This window comes from Cebus imitator, unplaced genomic scaffold, assembly GCF_001604975.1.
Source record: "Cebus imitator isolate Cc_AM_T3 unplaced genomic scaffold, Cebus_imitator-1.0 Scaffold71, whole genome shotgun sequence".
NCBI classification, from domain to species: Eukaryota; Metazoa; Chordata; class Mammalia; order Primates; family Cebidae; genus Cebus; species Cebus imitator.
The window spans coordinates 2688411-2710517 of NW_016107386.1; the positions used below are offsets into that span (position 1 = coordinate 2688411).

Consider the following 22107-nt stretch of genomic DNA (forward strand, 5'->3'; position numbering starts at 1 on the left):
AACAAAACCATTGATTTTTAAAAACTTAATACAAAAAAAGTAAAATGTCATTCATAACTCTATATTAATTATATTTTGAAACAATGTTTAAACTATACTGTGTTAGGCCAGGCACAGTGGCTCGGGCCTGTAATCCTGTACTTTGGGAGGCCAAGGTGGGCTAATTCCCTGAGCTAAGCCTGGGCAACATGGCAAAACCCCATCTCTACTAAAAATACAGAAATTAACCCAGTGTAGTGGTGCATACCTGTAGTCCCAGCTACTCAGGAGGCTGAGGCACGAGAATCGCTTGAACCTGGAGGCGGAGATTGCAGTGAGCCAAGATCACGCCACTTCACTCCAGCCTGGGCGACAGAGCGAGACTCTGTCTCCAAAAAAAGGAAACAAAAATAAAAAACCATATTGTGTTAAATAAAATACATTAGGAAAATTTCAACTTTCTTTTCATTTTTTCTAAGAGACAGAGTCTCACTGTCAACCAGGATAGAGTACAGTGGTATGATCACAGCTCACAGTAACCTCATCCTCCTGGGTTCAAGAGATCCTCCTGCCTCAGTCTTCCAAGTAGCTGGGACTACAGGTAGTCCCATACCTAATTTTTTTTTTTTTTTTTTGGTAGAGACAGGGTCTAGCTATATTACTCAGGCCAGTTTCATACTCCTGGCCTCAAGTGATCCTCCCACTTCAACCTCCTAAAGTGCTGAGATTACAAGCATGAGCCACCTTGCCTAGCTTCTTTTTATATTTTTGATGTGGCTACAAGAAAATTTGAAAGTATATACTTGATTGGCATCTGTGGTTAACATTTCTATTAGACAGTGCAAGTCTAAACAAATAAGGACAGATGATCAGGCTTAATTAAAAAACCAGACATATTTATATATTCCTGCCTCAGCCTCCTGAGTAGCTGGGATTACAGGCATGCACCACCATGCCCAGCTAATTTTTTTTGTATTTTTAGTAGAGATGGGGTTTCACTATGTTGACCAGGATGGTCTCGATCTCTTGACCTCGTGATCCACCCGCCTCGGCTTCCCAAAGTGCTGGGATTACAGGCATGAGCCACCGCGCCCGGCCCACAATTATATATTAATGTATACCAATAAATTAAAAATAAAAAGCAAAAAGCTAATCATAAAAACTGAACTAAAACAGCTGAGGCTGGGCACAGTGGCTCACACCTGTAATCCCAACACTTTGGGAGGCTGAGGTGAGCAAATTACCTGAGGTCAGGAGTTCAAGACCAGCCTGACCAACATGGCGAAACCCTGTCTCTATTAAATAATAAACACAAAAATTAGCCAGGTATGATGGCACGCGCCTGTAATCCCAGCTACTTGAAAGGCTGGAGAATCGCTTGAGCCCAGGAAGCAGAGGTGTAATGAGCCAAGATTGTACCATTGCACTCCAGCCTGGGTCAAAGAGTGAGACTCTGTCTCAAAAAAAAAAAGAAAGAAAGAAAAGAAAAAGAAAGCTGAGATGGCTATATTAACATAAAAGTTCACCTGAGAACAAAGAGCATAAGCAGTAATAAAGACTAATTCATAATTATAAAAGGTTAATTTATCGAGAATAATCCTGAAAGTATACATACTACTAACAAAATTTCAAAATAAGCAAAATACTCAGAACTAAAGGGAGAATACACTAATCTACATAGTCTGAGAGTCTAACATAACTCTCAGCTATTGATAGAATAAGCAACACAGAAATGACGAGCACAGTAATAATAAACTTGATGTAATGATTTATCTAGAACACTTCACCCAACAAATGGAGTACACACAATCTTTTCAAGCACACTTGCTTCACTTTACCAAAACAGACCTTAAGACGGGCCATGCCAGGTGCGGTGGCTCACACCTGTAATCCCAGCACTCTGGGAGGTCGAGGCAGGTGGATCACAAGGTCAGGAGTTTGAGACCAGCCTGGCCAATACAGTGAAACCCTGTCTCTACTAATAACTACAGGTAGACGTGGTGGCAGGCACCTACAGTCCCAGCTACTTCGGAGGCTGAGGCAGGAGAATTGCTTGAACCCAGGAGGCAGAGGTTGCAGTGAGTCGAGATCATGCCATTCCACTCCAGCCTGGAAAACAGAGCAAGACTCCGTTTCAAAAAAAAAAAAAAAAAGTGGGCCATGACGCAAGCTCAAAAGACTGAACTTACAGTACATGTTGTTGACTAGCATAAATCAACATTTAAAAAGATAATTAACTAGAAGGGGTTCTGCTTCCATGTAAGACAGAAAGCACACTCCATCCTATATTTCTCACTGAAGGCAACCACTAAGAAATGGACAGAACATATAGAACAACTATTTGAAGACTCAAAAACTTAATACTAGCAGACAAGTTGGGGAAGACTTTTACATAACAATGAACCAACAATGGATTTATCTTTTTATTATTCCTCTAATATCCACCAGCCTGACTGCTGCCTGAAACCCAAAAGTGGGTACTGGTATCAGTAAAGAGAGTTCCAGGAAGAGCCCTCTAGTTCTAGCTTAAGGAATGCAGAAGGGGTACCCTAACACTCAGAGACAGTGGAAAAAAAACTCCTATTTCTCTTTAAAGTTCTTGCCATTCTCTCAAAGCAATCCCATGAGGAAAGCCACAGTAGAAGCAAAGACCCACAGAAGCCTAAAACTCTGAACTAAGGAAACCTTCCTCTTTGATCAGAGGAGTTGTGATCCTAAAAGGGTGAGGCAAAACCTCACTGCTTTTTTTTTTCCCTTTAGCCTCCTATAATGTAGCCCCAGATGCAGTAACAGATGCAGGATTAAATAAAGCCTTAGCTTTCTGGCTGGAGGACTGAAAAAAGGAGCCCCAGGGAACTAGTATTGGGAAGATAGTACAGAGGAAGGAACTCAGGAAAACAGTCCCATAATGTGGTTAATGAACTCCTATGTTCATCCCCAAGCTGCACAGGGCTGGGTATAACCTAAAACAGTAAGGCACAGACTTTGAGAACTGAATTACAAGATGGACTATCATCCAGATTCCACACTGGCCATCCAGTGGCACACACATGGAACATATCTGAATAGAACTGCAAAGGCTTTCAAAATGTAATAGACATTGAAACCACAATCCACAGAAATCTGAACTTGCAGACTGAAGCCAACTGGGTTCAATGCTTGACAAAATAAAAACATCAACATTTTCAATAGGATTTAAACAAACCCAGAGTTGCATAATATTAAAAATGCCAAGGATATAACCCAAAAATTACTTGGCATACCAAAAAGGGGAAAATTTCAACTGGTATCAACAGATGCCAATATCAAGATGGCACAGATGTTGAAATTCACCTTAAAGCAAAGACTTTAACATAGCTAGGATTAAAATGTTCCAATAAGTAAGGTTGAACACTCTTGAAAGAAAGAGAGTACCAGCAAAGAAACAACAGATATAAAGAACTAAATGGGCCAGATGCAGTGGCTCACACATAGAATCCCAGCACTTTGGGAAGCCGAGGCAGGAGGATTGCTTCAGCCCAGGAGTTCGAGACCAGCCTGGCCAACATGGCAAGACTTTGCCTCTACAGAAAATTTCTTACAAAATTAGCCAAATCTGGTGGTGCATTCCTGTAGTCCCAGCTACTTGAGGGGCTGAGGTGGGAAGATCTCTTGAGCCTCAGAGGTTGAGGCTGCAGTGAGCCATGACGCTACTGCACTCTGGTCTGGGCAACAGAGCTAGTAGACCTGTCTCAAAGGGAGAAAGAAAAAATAAGACGGTCGGAGGAAGAACTAAATGAGAATGTGAGAACTGAAAATAAAATTTTTAAATTCACTGGATGGGCTCAATAGCAGAATGGAGATTACAGACCAATATCCCTTATGACCATATAGACAAAAATCCTCAACAAAATATGGCAAATAAAATCCAGCAACACAGAAAAAGGATTATACACCATGACTAAGTAGGATTTATCCCAGGAATGCAAGTGTGGCTGCCTTGAGTCCTAGAGGTATTCTAATGCCTGGTTCCTAGTTCTTATGGGGCCTGACTGGACATCTTTTTCCCCTTTAGTTTCATGAGCTATCTCTTATACCTTTAAAATAACTACCCCTTCTTGTTTAAAGGGGGAATGAAGCAATCTGTTACTTGAAACAAAAAGTACTTGATGAAGACAGAAATACAATTCTAAAATGTGTATCGTCCCCAAAGTAGACATGATGGGAAGCTACACTTATTCCAACAATGCCATCAACGCTTGGAAAAAAGATTTTAAGTCTTTTAAAATGAAACTGGATTGACTTTACAAAAGCTAAATGAGTCCCTGCTTTTAAAGAGGTCATAATCTAGTAGAGAAAAATGAGATTTAAAGGTTTAGCCACCACAAGTTAACATTTATAAATATTAGAAAACACCAGATAAAATTAGGATTAAAATGTAAAATATTACTAGTTTGATTACATTATTGTTAGACTATATAAACTCACACTATTGTTATGACCTCCGGATGCCTAGCTCACTGTTGTACACACATAAGTGTTCAAGGAATCCCTGGTAAAATAAACTGCTGAATTATCATGACCACTGAGGAGGCATGACAATAATCCAGGAGTTAAGTCATCAGGTTCTGGGAAAGACCTGTCCTCAAACCAACTGTATGACTTTGAGAAGTTTACTTAATTTCTATGAACTTCACCTTCTTTGCTGGTAAAATGGATAGACTAAGATATTTCTAACTATCTTACAGCAATAAAATTCCACAATTCTGCAATATAAATCCATCTACAATACTTCTAATATAGAATTTAAAAAACAGGAATTATTAGTTTCTCCATAAAATTTGGACTGAAGGAATGAGAATCCCTCTAAACAAAAAGGTAGAGAGAGGGAACAACTCCTAATGTTTACTTACAACTGTTAAACTTTGGCTGCCTTCTAAAATAAATTATATTCATTATTATTTATTAACGAGGCAATTAGTCAAATATAACATTGATAAACTAGAATTTTGAACAAACAAATGCTTTAAAATTCTAATAACTATGCATAAGCAGTAAATTATTCTTACTTGAATTTCTACTGCTTTGTAGAGCAGGGTTACTAAGTACATAATTACATAAGAGAGCCACCCAACTTCCAAAGGAGCCATTCCAGTGAATTGTGTAAATAATATGCTTTAAAAAAACATAACCTCCTCACATATGAATTTAGATTTACCAGATATGGAGTAGCTGTGTACCTGTGAGACCAGCATACAGTCTTAAAAAGGCCTTCCTAATTATGAATTTACCAGAGAGACTAGAACGACCCAAAGCAAATTAATATAGACTTTTTTTCATAACTTCTATAAAAACATTTTCACTACTGTGCTTCAGTACAGAAAACAAAAGATCTTAAAAGTCAGGTTTGAGGTAAGAACTCCAGAGCATAAGACAATAACCAAATTTTTCTAACATCAACATTCTGTTTTTTCTTTTTTCCTTCCTTTTTTTTTTTCTTTGCCCTGCTGAACAGTCCAAAAAGAAACATTGTTTTTCTTTTTTCTTTTTTTTTTTTGAGATGAGGTCTCCCTCTGTCACCCAAGCTGGAGTGAGCATGATCGTATAGCTCACTGCAGCCTCGAACTCCTGGGCTCAAGCGATCCTCCCAACTCAGCCTCAAAAAGTGCTGGGATTACAAGTGTGAGCCACTGCACCCAGCTTATTTTTCTTAATTTACTCAATATTTGTGTTTTATGATTCTTTCATTTGTATCAGCATAATAAATTCTCAATATTTGGTCTACGGCTGCTTTTACTCTAAGATTGTTGAACTGAAATAGTAAGATAAAAACAATTGTTTTTAATCCCATAAAATATTCAACATCAGCAGAAGGGAGGGCATCACAATGCATAGATGTTCCATGTTTTCTATACCAAAAAAGCCATTTTTAATACTCACCTACAGGAAATCAACCATCTTAGCAAATTTATACATATAGTCAGATGGTATCTTTATTCTCCCCTTGACAGAACAAAAAGTTAAGGATGTTCACTTACACTCTTTGCCATATTGTTAAAAAATCCACTTATGCTAAGTAATGTCTGTATTTTTGAACTGTTCATTCACGAGGTAAGAGTGAAACTACAATTACCTAAGATTAGGTTTTACAAACTCAATCATCTATACCTGTACTTAAAGACCCTTTAAATCATGCCACAAAAAAAATTACTTGGCTATTCTGAAATTTCATTGTATTAAATTCAAGTCAAATCTCATTGCAATAAGCTCTAAGGTACTGTCCAAATTATTTTATTGCCATAGAATTTATTGCATTAAATATTATTTGAAATAACTAGGCCACCAGCTGGAGGCCTGGGAATCATGGAGTTACACAACAATTTCTGATGATGTGAAGCTGGCCTATAGACAAATTTCAAATGACTGCAGTGTTCATTGGGAAGATTCAGCTTTGTGTATTTGAGAGATTGAGGGTAGTGAGGACAGAAAAAAGGAGAGAAAGAAAGGGAAAGAAAGGAAGAAAAAGAAAGCATGGTTATAACAAGAAAAGCAAAAAGAAGTTGAAGCAGTCTTCCATTTTGATGAAAGGCATTTGCAACACTCTTTTTTTTTTTTTTCCCTAGATAGATTTACATGTCTGTTCATAGCAATTGCTATGACTCGACAGAGGGAGATATCATGTCAGTATTCTATGTATTAAGGCCAGGCTGGCTGCCACAGGAAAGATCAGAGCTCTTGCCCCTCGCTTCCCAGGCAAAAAGAGCCAAAGAAGCCAGAGTAAAATCCTTTGATAGGGAGGGGAGACAAACCCTTTGCATTAGACTTATGGATCATCTTCCTTTACAGATGTGTTTGCTCTAACAGTGACTTTAAAAGGGAGCTATCTGGAGCTTTGTTCTTAAGGAGAGGGAAACTCCGCTCATGAAAGAATCCCCTGATATCCGGCAGTATTTCAATGACTGCAAACCAAGTTTCCCAGCCCTCTTGGGTACTCCTTAATTTAACTTTTGTGTAGGAGTAGAAAAAAGAAAATTACTTGCTCATTAAGAAAGAGAATAAATGCCTACATAAATAAATACAACCATATTACATCTGATTTCCCGGGCACCACAGATCAGCACAGAGAAGAAACTCATTTTCAGCAGTGTATTTACTTTGCTATTTGCAAATCACTGACTGATTGGCAGCTACAATATATGAAATAAATAACCATTTCAAAGACCAAGTGTCATGTTCCCTGGTAAGTAACAAAAATGAACATTATCTACCCTCCCCATTCAGTTTATGGAATTTAGCAGGAGAATAGGTTATTGGCTATTTGATTGCTTGATACGTTGTGAGGACATTTTCTGTGATGGTATGGTTATTACTGAGGTTAGACAAGAAATTCTCCTTTCTCTCAGGACATCAGTATTAAGAGTTACATATTCACAAGAAGGATTCAAAAGGAGTATTTCTGAAGCAAGTGAGATATGACAAGAAACTGTGAAATGGGAGTGATTGAGTATACCCAATTCATTTTTCTTCCAGGAAAATAAAGTAGCTGATCTTCCAATCCAATATATCATAAACCAAGATGTAAACTAGTAAATCTCAAATGCACAACCTGATGATATTGCCTACTTTAGACACCAATCTAAAAATCAGTGCATCGGATTTTAATGTAAAACATTTTAACAGATTTACAAACTTTTGTTTGCAAATCTGTTAGCTTTAAAAACTTCTGTTAGGATAAAGGGAGATTCACATCCTTGCATTGTTACATTCCAGTGGGACAACAACAGCTAGGCACAATGGAATCCAGGTACTGACCGTCTTTCGTTTTGAACTCCTTTACAAAATGTTAGCTAACTTGTTAATGCAATCTTTGAACTGTTTGCTGGGTATCTGAACCATTTAATAGCCTAAGCTGTATGACCTAAGTTATGAGTCATAGATGACCTGCTACCATTAAATAACAGCAAAAAGGAATGAGCTTTTTAAAAATTCTTTAAAAAAAAAATAAAGTGACTCTAGTTCTCCCTTCTCCACCTCCATCTTTTTCTTCTTTTTAAAAATAAGTTTCTGGACGGGCACAATGGCTCATGTCTGTAATCCCAGCATTTTGGGAGGCTGAGGCGGGAGGTCAGGCATTCAAGACCAGCCTGGCCACCATGGTGAAACCTCGTCTCTACTAAAAATACAAAAAATTAGCCAGGCATGGTGGCGCATGCCTGTAGTCCCAGTTACTTAGGAGGCTGATGCAGGAGAATTGCTTGAGCCAAGGAGGCAGAGGCTACAGAGAGCTGAGATCGCACTACTGCACTCCAGCCTGGGCAACAGAGTGAGACTCTGTCTCTAAAAAAAAAGGTTTCTTCTCTATACCTATATGAAAGGCCGGAAGATTTGGGTTAGCCGGGCAAAACCAGGCAATGTATAAAATGAGGAGGTTATTGATGAAAATCAGGCAAAATCAACATTAATATTTGAACTTTCATGAAAATATTCAACTGATTACTTTAAAACACTGTTCCTATGGTATTATTTCTCATAACTGATGTGTTCACAATGCAGTTTTCAACCACAACACAGGAACATCAAATATAAAAACCTCCACTAAAGGGCAAAGGATGATGGTATTAGTGTAAGCAACTCATGTTCAGATAATGTTCAACTATGTGCAATTAAATGTGGATTAAAATGAGAAAATTTAAACAAATATTTTGAGATAAAATACTAAGTTTTATGGATATTTATAGCATGTGTCCAGCCTTATAGAACTCCATCTTCTGCCTCATTTGTAATATAAACTGCTCTTAAACCACTTCAATACATTGTTACTAGGAGACTTCTTTTACACAGTACCTACCAAGCAGCAGATCAATACTCTAATACAGAGATGCCAATTCCATTACCACAAAAACCTGTGCAAGCAGCCAGCTGCTGAACAAAGACCATGGCTTTCATCAGGTTTATTTCTAACATGTCTCCACTCCACTAGGATGAAACACCTTGCTATGACGAACAAGTGGAGTTTCAGAAGGAAATAATAGCATTTTTAAAAACACTTAAGAAGCTTTGATTACAGAGAAAGTTTGAAAGATAGAGCTAAAATAAATTTATTCACACTTACAGGATGCTTATCATTTATCATCAAATCTATCTGTTCATATGCAATCATAATGCTGCATCTGATACTTCACTACCATGATATTAGATGTTTACATTACAGTTCAACACTTAAGACAAAAATGATACAGCAAGAGGGTATGGAAAAGAATGAAAATTAAGCACTGAGTGAGAAATGGGGGAAAGAAAAAAGGAAAACACCCTATGTTTTAAAAGTCATTTTCAAAAATTAAATTTCCTAACTTTGCTTTCTAAATTTGCTACCAAAAAAATCATTATTCACAAGCTTTTTATAGTTATTATATTTCTTTCCTTCAGAGCACAATTATGATTTGAGGCAATAAATTGAGTTGAAACACAATTAGAAAGGACAGAGATTTGTCTATACATGGTGGTACTAGCAACTTGTGGTACCAGAGGGATTTAACTTTTGTTGAAAACCAATTCTCCCTGTCTTTTCTTACACTATTTACTTTCAATGGACTAAAGCTGCAATACATCCTTTCTAGACTAGCTTTAATCATTTCCACAACTATGGTTGCTATGACAACAGGATGCAGCTTATCTGTGCTGTTTTCATTTTCCCCATTTCAGTTGCCATAACAACACAATCATTCTGCCTTTCTCCAATATGTAACAAACTTTATTTTAGGACTGTATTCTTAAGGTTAGTGGATTTCCCCACTAACAAAGTAAATAAGATAATTTACATAAGAATTTTATTTAAGTAATATAACACCCAACTTTAAAATCTTTTGGAGAGACTGGGCGCAGTGGCTCACGCCTGTAATCTCAGCACTTTGGGAGGCCATGGCAGGTGGATCACCTGAGGTCAGGAGTTTAAGACCAGCCTGGCCAACATGGTGAAACCTCCTCTACTAAAAATACAAAAATTAGCTGGGTGTGATGGCCGACGCTTGTAATCCCAGTTACTCAGGAGGCTGAGGCAGGAGAATTGCTTGAACCTGGGAGGCGAAGGTTGCAGTGAGCCGAGATTGCACTACTGTACCCCAACCTGTGTGACAGAGTGAACATCAACAAGCCCTGCTGAATATCTGCTGAAATCTAAAGACTACCTACTGTTAATAGTGACTGATGTTTCCACAGACTTTCACAAACAAGAGATAGCAATACCTTCATGACTACGAGCTATGGGAAAGTATCCATTAATACCTGCCCTAAGTAGATCAAGAATGAAGATATTCTATGCCACATACTTTGCTGTGGTAATACAACATCACTTGTTAAGAGTGCCACACAACAAGTGAGTAGTGGGCTTAATACTAGCTGAACTCCGTTTAAAATCTTTAATTCACTTGAGACCAGCCTGGCCAACACAATGAGACCATGTCTCTACCAAAAAAACAAAAAACAAAAACAAAAAAAAACACTTCACCTCCCATTCAAGTTTTCCCTTTGTGGCAGAATTTTGCAGAAATTCATAAATTTCAACTACTTTTACAGCATAAAATGAGGATTTATAAAAACTCACATTCAAAAAAAAAATCAAAGAAAAGTATTATTCTAATTAGCAGGATAAAATTTTAAAATATTCTGGCTACTGGATCACCATATCCATTACTAGGACCACCATGTTGAGACATGAGAGCAAAGATAGTGCTTTTTAAAGAACTCTATTGTTATGACCCTTTGTTGTACCAGTATTTGCTATAACAGAACTCTGTGTATGCAATAGGTTATCTTTAATAGCTTAAATCACCAGTTCAGATCCTTTATAATTTTGATCAACTAACAAAGATGTATTAAAAACTTCTCTCTACAGCTGAGAAAGCTGAGGCAAAAAACAAGAACAAAAAACTTCTCCCATCATATAAAAAATACCTATGAATATATATATATGTATATATACACATACATATTTGTTGCTTACAAACAAAATATGGAAATATTACTACTATTTAAGGAAAAAATATGCAAATATTACTAAATTTCCCATTAGTCCCCTACAGGCAAGTAAAAGATTATTCATAATATGGTAGTTTTTTTTACAGGATAGAACTAATTTTCACATACCAATGTAACAAGACACATTTTAATTTTAATCACAGCTGAGATAACAATAAATTTTATAGTATGCAATGAACTGAAAAATATAATTTATTAACCAAACCTGAGCACCAAAAATAAATCTAAGATCTTTCATAGCATAATCATTTTCTTAAGTTCATTTTTTAAAGAAAACAACCCACTGTTATTTCAAATTCTGAAGTAACGATTTAATAATTTCTATTTTTAGCCATTTTTAGTAAGGGGAGGAAGGGTCTGTAAATGTTAAAAGCAAAATTAATTACTGGATCAATGTCTTTTCTTTAGAATCTTTTCTACCCTCAGGAAAATGAGGAACTCCAAGACAATGATAACGAAAATAAAGCAGCTGGAGCAAAAGGGTGGGTTACATTACTTACAGGTAGAGTCAAGGGAGGGAGAACAGCAACACAGAGGTGTTGGGGAAAAAAAAGGCGGGGAGGACAAAGAGTAAGACAAAATAAATTCCAAGCCTGATTAGACTCTCACATGAAAATTAAACAAACAGAATGGGCTGAAATAATATACAAAACCCCATCTCTCTCCAACCCTACCTTCTTCTTTCCTTAGTTTTTTGTGCTGGTAGGAAACCTCAGGAAAATCCCTCTATGTGAGGCCTCAACTCCCAAAGCAAATGCCACCTATTTATGACTTCTACATTAGCTGAAGCCAGTAGATCCTAGGCTATATACAAGATGCAATTTTGTTATAGTGCAGTAATGTGAATTTAGGTGCTACTTCTGTTGGAATCATGTGAGACTGGATTTTTGTGATGCACGCTGACAGGATTGGTGAATTATCGGTACATGTACGTCCTGGCATTCTTGGTAACCGCTATGACTCATCCAGAACCCCTCTTAAAAAATGAGCCTCAGGCCTCATCTCCAGGGCAGTCCACCATAAGCAGACATGCATCACCTGTCTGTGTAAAAAAGTCTGTGCTTTTGCTGTTACACCTGCTGGAACTCACTGGTCAAATTGCTATTCCTGCCCTGATTTGACAAGTCTAGCCATGTACTCCACAGGGAACTGCAGACTACTGGAAAGCCCTTATCTTTCTTCTCAAGAGTATTACACCCTGCCCAGACTGGTAAGAATTTTAACCCTTACTCTCTCTGAAATGGGGCCTTCTTCATTTCTTCTGTTCCTAGATTAAGAGGCAGTTTGCTTTTGTTTTATTCATAACCAGTCAGTCTGTGACTACGTATTTTGTACATAGGGGGAAGCAGAAGAACCTGCTTTAAGCTTTACCTTTGATACTAAACAATTGAGTCTTTAAACAGACAAAAACCCTTATCTAAGAAACAAACTAATATCCCCAACAGAAACAAGGTGAAATCCACAGGCCAGGCAAGCAGCATGCTGCAAAAAAAGTACTTTTTCAGTGATTTTAAGGGACATGTATTTCATATAAACAAAAAACATCTATATGTCCCCCAACCTCTAAGATACAAAATAGTATTTTTACAAAGATTCATGATATTAGTCATTGGCAATTAGATCTAAAAATATCCCATTTCCTAAATTTATATTTGAAAATAATTGAGTTGCTATTTGAACTATTTCCAAATTGAAAGAATGCATTATCATAAAAAAATTTCAACATACCCTTAGTCATAGATCTCCACCTCTCGCTCCATAATATCTTCTAAATAGAATTGAGATGGAAATATCCCTTTTCAGCTAAACAATGTCTGCATTCTATAATCTATCATTTAATTACTAAGAGCCCTGGAAGTCCTAGGTACAGACTCAAGTATATGCACTCAGTTTTAGAGGGACATGCTCTACAGTCTACAAAGTCTGCATTACACTAGCTATGCTTGTTCGAAAGATGAGTTTTCTTATTCGCCTGCTTTTCAACAATATTTGAAATCTGGAGAGAAAATGAGAAAAGACAATTCAATTCTGCCACAACGCATCTTCATCCCTTGTGTGAGTCAAGGTAGTTTCCCAAGCGGGGTGTACACATGCCAGGAGATAGGCAAGATGATCCTCCAGGGTGGGGGAGTGTGTAGAGAAAGACTCTCTCCAACCTCGTGTTTTTCCACTACTCTCACACTACAACAATCATCAACACAGAAAACGTCTCTGTGACCAAATGTGGGTTTGTTTGTTTTGTTGTGTCTAACCTCAACCCTAACCCCAAGACTGCAATGCTGCTGGAATCATGAGACTGGATTTTCGTGGTGTACTTTGTGCCTTGATCTAGCAGCTAATGAGAGCAGGGCATGAGTACAATTTGCAATTTAAAAAGTAGAAATACTTAGGATGAGTCCTTATATTTTTTCTGATGGATTAGGAGACTACTGTTCTAGACAGTAAATTTCTCAAATTTGTTTTCAAAAGAACATAGCAAATTAAGGTATATGTCAACATTGCCATTTTTATAGAGAGTCTCTGAATCAGCTCCAACGTATACCAAATGAACAAAGAGCATTTTGGGAACTAAGAAGGTTGTACCCATGCTAAGAAATGAATTTATTAACCTAAGACACAAAAACAAAGAATTGTATTGGCAAACAATACCATGTGCTGGTAAATTAGATCTCTACTTCCAAAGATGACCAAACTTGATATATTCCAAAGTAATAAATTTCAAAAAAGTAGTTCTCCCACTTGAATATTTCTTTTGAGAATCACTTTTCTAATTCAAAAAGATGTTCCAAGGGCTTCAAATTACACTATTCCCCAAGCCTAATATAACTGCTTAAGGGCTGTAATATTTGAATCACAGCAGAAGTGGTAGTTACCACACAGGATAAATAGTAACCTGTACTAGTTGTTTTAAAAGACAAATCAGACTATACGTCATATCAAGAAATCCTGATTATATACAAGCTAGTTTCAAGAAAAGTTCTTTAGGCAAAATTCTTATAAAAGCTTTACTTATCAAGAGTAAAATTTCTAAATATGATAAAGAACCATTTGTATTTACTTCTTTCCACGCAAGTTTCAAATACATAAATGAATTCCCAACAAGTCTTAAAAAGTATAAAATTAATCTATCTTAACTGATGTACCTCCTTAAAGTGTTTAAAAGCTGATTGGGACAGAAAAATTAGAAAGAGTGCTGGACAGTACATTTACCCTTAAAAGTGTGGGATGGCAGGGTGCTTTTTTTTTTTTTTTTTAACTTTCTCAAATTTGTTCTAATGTCTTTAAAAAAACTAAAGCTCATTTATAAAAAATTATCATACCAGGACATCAAAACTGATTGACATTGTTTGATTTACTCCCTATAATGACTCCATGAGGTAGGATGGGCAGTTTACCATCGGCTTCCATTTTACAAGATGAAAAATAAGAAAGTGAGTGACTTCACAAATATTTGTTGTCTACTTGTCATACACTGGGATATACTCAAGGGTAAAACACAAAATTTTACTCTCATGGGGTTTATTTTATTTTCTAGTAGAAGTAATATGCAAATAAGGAAAGGGGTATTTACTTTAGATGGGGTGGGCTCCAAGTAGATGATCTGAACTGAGATATAAAGGATAAAAGGGGTCAAGCAAAAAGACAGAGTTGGAAAAAATAGTAAATGCAAAGACCTTATAGTGGTCTTGCAAGAGTTTGGCAAATTTAGCTCACACCTATAATCTCAACACTTTGGGAGGCTAAGGTGGACAGATCGCTTGAGCCCAAGAGGTCGAGACCAGCCTAGGCAACACAGTGAGACCCTGTCTCTACAAAAAATTTAAAACTTAGCCAGGCATGGTGGCATGCATCTGTGGTCTCAGATACTCAGGAGGCTGAGGCAGGAGGATCACTTGAGCCCAGGAGGTCAAGGCTGCAGTAAGCTGTGTTTATTCCACAGCACTCCAGCCTAGGCAACAGAGCAAGACCCTGTCTCAAAAAAAANAAAAAAAAAAAAAAAAAAAAAAAAAAAAAGGTGTTTGGCAAAAGGCCAGCACAACTTGACTGTAACTGGAGAGTGAAGTATTGGCCTAACATAGTCAAAGAGGTGAGAAAGGACCAGCTCTGCTAGGCAAAACAACAAAGTTTACCATGCATGGCTTTAGTCCAAAGGAAGATATTAGAATATTTTAAATTTAGATTTTTGAAAGATCACTCTGACTATTGTATGGAGACAGACAAGATTTAAAAAGGGGAGAGTAGATAGAAAATTGTTATATTTTTCCATAAAAAAATGATAATAACCCATAGTAAGTTGACAGCAGTGAAGGCAGAGAGGAGTGGATGAATTTGAGATATATTTTGGAAGTGGAACAAATAAAATCTTATTAATTGCATATCAGCATAAGAAAAAGTGAGGAGTCATGGATGATCCCAGGTTTGAGGTTTCAGTAACTGGATAAATGATGGTACCATTTATTAGAATGGGAAGATCAGCCAAAAAAAAATACCCACAAAAAATCATAATTATGCAACATTCAAGTGGATAATTAGTTGAATACATAAAGCTAGAAGTCAGAGTAGAAGGATGAGTTAGAGACTATCAGCCCATTAGAAATCATCAGCCCACAGATGGTATTTCAAAGCAAAAGGAATAGATAGTAACCTAGGAACAAAGTGTAGACAGGAAAGGAAAGACAAGGGCTAAGAAACTTAGCATAAATAAAATCTTAACATAAATAAAAGATTTGTCTGAAGTTCAAATACTTACTAAGTGATCTGGCTCAATAAAGTGCTCTTTCATCATATCTAACGATCTCTTAACATTCAAAATAACTGGGCTGGGCACAGTGGCTCAGGCCTGTAATCCCAGCACTTTGAGAGGCTGAGGTGGGCAGATGGCTTGAGGCCAGGAGTTCAAGACCAGCCTAGGCAACCTCATCTCTACAAAAATGCAAAATAATTAGCCAGCCATGGTGGTGTGCACCCATAGTCCCAGCTACTACAAAGGCTGAGATGGGAGGATCATTTGAACCCAGGTGGTCAAGGTGGCAGTGAGCCGAGATCATGCCACTGCACTCCAGCCTGGGTGACAGAATGAGACCCTGTCTCAGTTAATCAATAAAAACAGGCTGGGCAGTGGTACATGCCTGTAATTCCAGAACTTTGGAAGGCCAAAGTGGGAAGATCGTTTCAGGCCAAGAGTTGGAGACCACCTAGGCAACATAGAGAGACCCTGTCTCTACAAAAAATAAACTGATTAATTAAATTAAATGTAAAAATTAGCTGGGTGTGGCATGGTATGTACCTGCAGTCCTAGCCACTTGGAAGGCTGAGGCAGGAGGATCACTTGAGCCCAGGAAGCTGATGTTACAATGAGCTATGATTACACCACTACCCTCTAGCCTGGGCAACAGAACAAGGCTCTCCTCTAAACAAAAACAAAATAAAGCCATCTTTCCTAGCTAAAAGTTCTCAAATTTTAGTTTTTAATTGTGAAGTAACTCCATACTTTTGTTTCTATCAAGAATTAACTAACTTGAATCCCAACAGGCTTAGTATATTTTTGCCTTTAAATATTTGTTGCTTTTGAACTTGACAAGCTACCTATAAAAATTCCCACAAAGGTATAAAAAGCCACGAATAGCCAAGAAGAAAAATAAAGTATGAGACCTTAACTACCAAAAAAAAGGTGTATTATAAAGCCGTGTGAGCTATATAGGAAGAATAAGTTCTAGTGTTCTATAGCACTGCAGGATGACTATAGTTAACAATAAAATATTATATAGTTCAAAATGGCTAGAAGGCGAATATTGAATGTTTCCAATATAAAGAAATAATAGGCCGGGCACGGTGGCTCACACCTGTAATCCCAGCACTTTGGGAGGCCGAGGCAGGCAGATCACCTAAAGTCAGAGTTCAAGACCAGCCTGGCCAACATGGAGAAACCCCGTTTCTACTAAAAATACAAACCATTAGCTGGGCATGGTGGCATATGCTTATAATCCCAGCTACTTAGGAGGCTGAGGCAGGAGAATCACTTGAACCCGGGAGGCAAAGGTTGCAGTGAGCTGAGATTGAGCCATTGCACTCCAGCCTGAGCGACAAGAGCGAAACTCCGTTTCAAAAAAGAAATAGACAAAAAAACAAATAATAAATGATTGAGATAGATATGCTAATCACCAATCTGATCACTATATGCATCACAATATCACTATATACCTCATAAATATGTACAATTATGTTAATTTAAAAATTTTAATAGCAATGTTTTAAAAATATAAAATATTTGCCAAAAAAAGCTATGTGAATAAGATAGTATGGTACTGATATAGGTATAAACGAACAATAGAACAGGATAATAAATTCAAAAACAGATCAACGCACGTAATGACATGATTTATGATGAAGATAACACTGCAGATTGGTGAACAATGAATACCCTTCCAATAAATGATGCTGTGAGCCATTATAAATCCATAAGGAAAAAAGTGAAATGGAATCCCTTCCTCACAACAAACACACAAAAAAATTCTAGAAAGACTAAAATTCTAAATGTAAAAAGCAAAACTCAAAGTCTTCAGTAGAAAATATGAGGCTATTTTCATAATCTTAGAGCAGGGAAGGCTATCTCAAACAAATCACAAAAGTGCTAATTAAAAAAAACCCCCACCAGTTCACTTATCAACCATATCCAGTAGAAGAAACACAAGCTAAACCACAAACAAAACAAAGAGTCAGAAGAGCACCAACTAGACTTGGACCTAGGAAATGTGGGTTCTAATCCAGGCTGTCATCACTTGTGACACTGGCAAGTCACACAAGTCTTTGGGTCTTTGTGTACTCATTTTTAAAAGGAAGAAGTATTCCACACTACTTTTTATTGATCCCTCATAAAAATTGTTTTTCTAAGTGGCATGTGGGATACATAAGATAAAATCCAAACCAGGTCTTCTGGCCAAAGTGGACTGCTGATGTAAAATTCTCACAAAAAAGTCTTTCTTGAATGAGCTAATTAGATAGATAGCATTCTCAGTGTTGACACCTTAAGAAGATGAAGAAAAAGAGAAGATAAATGTTTCCCAGGCCTACCCAGAACTGCAGAGCATAAATAAGTGAACATGCTGACAATGTTTAAGGCTGACCTTGATAGAACAGAGTTTATTCCACATGCTGCTAGATGCAGGGTGTACTCACAGAATAAACTGACCTTGCTGGGCATTTGTTTGGTCATACCACATCTTTAATAAAACTGATAAAAATAGAAAGGTCCTGGAAGTATCAGTAAGATAATAATCAAAGGATTTATGTGTATCTGTCCACATATCCTGACAAGTAAAATTACATCATCATAGACAGGGATTCATTGTGGTTGCTTGCTTGAATAGCTAGGGGAATAAGAACAGGATGTTCTGGGAGGATTTTTGATAACTACCAGCCAAGTCATCTCTGTACCATTTTTCCTAACACTACCAGGCAACATACGCAACATTTCATTAGCTTCTCAAAATGACATTTTATGATGAAGCTCAGGTTTTACAGTCAGATCCTTATTAAAACAGTCACAAGTAGTTATATTAAAATAATTATTATTATCAGCAAAGCCCTTTAAATAAAAATATACTATGCAAGAACCAAAAACATTAACCTAGGGTCGATAGATAGGATTCAGGGATCTCTGAACCTCCTGAAATTCTGTATAAAACATGTGTGCTTGTATAAAATGTGTGTGTGTGTATCTGGAAAGAAGTCCATAACCAAAAAAAGGCTAAAAAGCCTTGAATTATCAAGTAGAATACGCACACACAAAAAGAAAATAGAAAAACTACATTTGAAAAAAAAAAAAAAAGCCTTGAATTAGATGATCCCTCTCGACTCTTAAATCCTCTGACTCCATGCAAATTTAGTGACATTTTAGATAAGAAGGGAAATGATATTCCTATTAAGGAAACAGTATTTTGCTTCCTTCTAATTCATCTATTCTATCCAACATCCAAGTTCAGTAAAAGTCAGTTTCACTTTTTTTTCCTCTTTTTTTTAGAGACAGGGTCTCACTCTGTGTTCCATGTTGGAGAGCAGTGGCAGAAACATAGCCCACTGCAGCCTCAAAGCAAGTAGCCCACTGCACCACCATGCCTGGCTAATTTTGTTTTGTTTTGTTCTGTTAGCAGAGATGAGGGTCTTGCTATGTTGACCAGGCTGGTCTCAAACTCCTGGCCTCAAGCAATCCTACCCCCTCAGCCTCCCAAAGTGCTGGGATTACAGGTGACAGCCACCAAACCTGGCCTCAGTTTCACCTTAAAAGTTTTTAGAACTCCATGGCTTCAAGTAAGCAATGAAAAACTCAGTTAAGCAGTGCCCCATGATTTCAAAACCTTCAATGTCTTGTTCTCAGTTGATCTTCCTATTTTTTAAGCCTCTCTGAAGTATCAAATTTTAACTACAGTATATTTTATTTCTCAATAAGAAAAATAATCTCTTCTTAGGTATTTTCCATCAGAACCCACTCTTTCTAGGTCCCGTGTATATTTTCAAATCAATTGAAAAATAAGATCTCACTCTTTCCTACTGCTAATTAGTTGGGCTGTTAGTCCAAACCTTAGCCTTTGAAAAAAGCTATTAGTCAACTGCTAGTCTGGCCAAAATTTAGTGACTGATTCCTACTCCTACCTCATAAATTCATACTTTAAAAAAACACACAGAACTTATTAACTAGAACTATAATTTACCATAAACTACTCATAAGAAATTATAGTTCTGCTGACTGGCAAGTAATTTGCAAAAGCAGATCAGTTTGGCTACATAATATAAATATCTACCTGCATGTGCTGGCACTAATCAGGGCGTGAAATTAAACTCTTTATTCAGAAAGAAATAGCTGCTTCAAGGCTGTGATTTAGCCTGGGAAGCAAATATTAAGGTCATCCTCTTCTCTCTGATGTTTATAGTATTCCTAATAGGGGAATCAAGGAAGGAGGGCTGATGGCCAACTTCTGTAAAAGTGAAAATAATCTCTGTGACGAAACCAATTTGCCACTTGCTTTACTAATTGCACAGACTTAACAAAACCAAGTTGCTAAAGCATATCAGAGATTACTTAAATACTGAAAGCACAAACTGAACATTATGGATACCTAATTTGGTTACTTCATTGAGCGAAGTAAAGAAAATTCAGGGCCGGGCGCGGTGGCTCAAGCCTGTAATCCCAGCACTTTGGGAGGCCGTGGCGGGTGGATCACGAGGTCAAGAGATCGAGACCAGCCTGGTCAACATGGTGGAACCCCGTCTCTACTAAAAATACAAAAAATTAGCTGGGCATGGTGGTGCGTGCCTGTAATCCCAGCTACTCAGGAGGCTGAGGCAGGAGAATTGCCTGAACCCAGGAGGCGGAGGTTGCGGTGAGCCGGGGTCGCGCCATTGCACTCCAGCCTGGTTAACAAGAGTGAAATTCCGTCTCAAAAAAAAAAGAAAATTCAATAAATATAAATGCTACAATAAGTTTTACAATAGCCTAGACAGGACATGGTGATACATGCCTGTAGTACCGGCAGCTACTTGGGAGGCTAAGGCAAAAGAATTACTTTTGCACCCAAGAGTTTGAGTCCAGACTGGGCAACAAACCAAGACTCCATCTCTACAAAGTAAATAAATAGATACCTAAAATAGCCTATAACCATTTCATTACAACACAGATAATTTTGAATTAGCTGGGTTAATGAGATCCTATTAAATAATTTAGCCAATTGCCAAAATTTTCCCAAAAATTATTAAAATCCACTAATACAAACTTCAACTTACTTTGTTATACTGTATCCATATTATTCTCATATCTACTCAAAAAAGCAAACAAGTAGAAAAATGGCCCAAGGCCAGCACAGTGGCTTATGCCTATAACCCCAGCACTTGGGGAGGTTGAGGCAAGAGGGTTTCCTGAGCCTAGCATTCAAAGTTGCAATAAGCTATGATCACATGACTATACTCCAGTCTGTCTCAAAAAATAAAAATAAAGAAAATATAGAAAGAAAAATGACCCAAAAAAGGAAGATTTATACAAGCCACAGAAGTTTTCAAAGTGTAATCCCAGACCAGCAGCATCGCCTGGAAACTAGTTGGAAATGCAACTTCTCAGGCCCCAACCCAGGTCTAAAGTACAGAAAACTTAGCCTGGGTGAAACCCCATCTCCACAAAAAATACAAAAACTAGCCAGGTGTGGTAGTGGTGCACACCTGCAGTCCCAGCTACTAAGGATCCTGGCTAAGGTGGGAGGATGGTTTGAGCCTGGGAGGTCTAGGCTGCTGTGGGCTGTGATAGCACCATCGTACTCCAACCTGGGAGAAAGAGCGAGACCTTGTCTCAAAAAAAAAAGAAAAGAAAAGAAAGAAAAACTCCAGGGAAGCCCCAACAAGCCCTCTAGGCAATTCTGATGTACCTTTTGTTATTAAAAGCCCTTAAAAATGTAACCCAATTCTCTAAGCAGCTTTGGTAGTGTTTTCCACTAAAGATGAAAGTTATCTTTATCTTTTTACAATGTAAAAAGTACACTTTAATTGGTCTAAGTTCAAAAACAAAATAAAGATGACAAAGCCCATCCAATGTCCTTCCAAAATGGTAAAGTGCCACCATTTCAAAATTGAGAAAGAAAAAAATTATTAGAACTACCTAAAAATAAATAAGTTTACAACCACCACAGAAGAATCACCAATGGATGGTAAAGCTATTAGGTGAAACAATGTTGTGAAATAAGATATTTACATAGTCTCCAAGTTTAGGCCTCTGAATACTTACAAATATACCTTTATAACAGATAAATCTAGTGAATACAACCTTAATAATCAAACAACCTAATAATGGAACAAACTGACATTATATGCCTTCTGATGTAGTACACTAAGAAAAAAAAAAAAAAAAACAGCATGTATTATACTCCTGCCAAATGTTTTACCCTGATCTAATCATGGAAAAACAATCAGACAAATCCAAATGAGGGATTCTGTAAAACTACCTCACACTCTTCAAAAACGTCAATTTCATGAATAAAAACCATTAGGGACTACTATAAATTAAAGGAAACTAAAGAGATATTATATGTAACGTGTGATTGGGGTCCTGGATTTTTTTTTTTTTTTTTTTTAAAG

The 22107-nt window shown here is 37.3% G+C and overlaps 1 protein-coding gene across 7 annotated transcripts in view; it reads right to left on the minus strand.

Annotated features, from left to right (window-relative positions):
- The window catches only part of BTRC (beta-transducin repeat containing E3 ubiquitin protein ligase), a 191334-nt gene that overhangs the window by 146338 nt on the left and 22889 nt on the right, over window positions 1–22107 (minus strand). The window contains exon 1 of one of the 7 annotated variants that reach the window (XM_017531200.2): window positions 248–266. The exons of the other annotated variants lie outside the window; for them this stretch is intronic. The gene's annotated coding sequence lies outside the window, so the exon portion shown is untranslated. Of the gene's footprint in view, window positions 1–247; window positions 267–22107 lie in introns of those variants that run through there. 7 annotated transcript variants of the gene reach the window in all.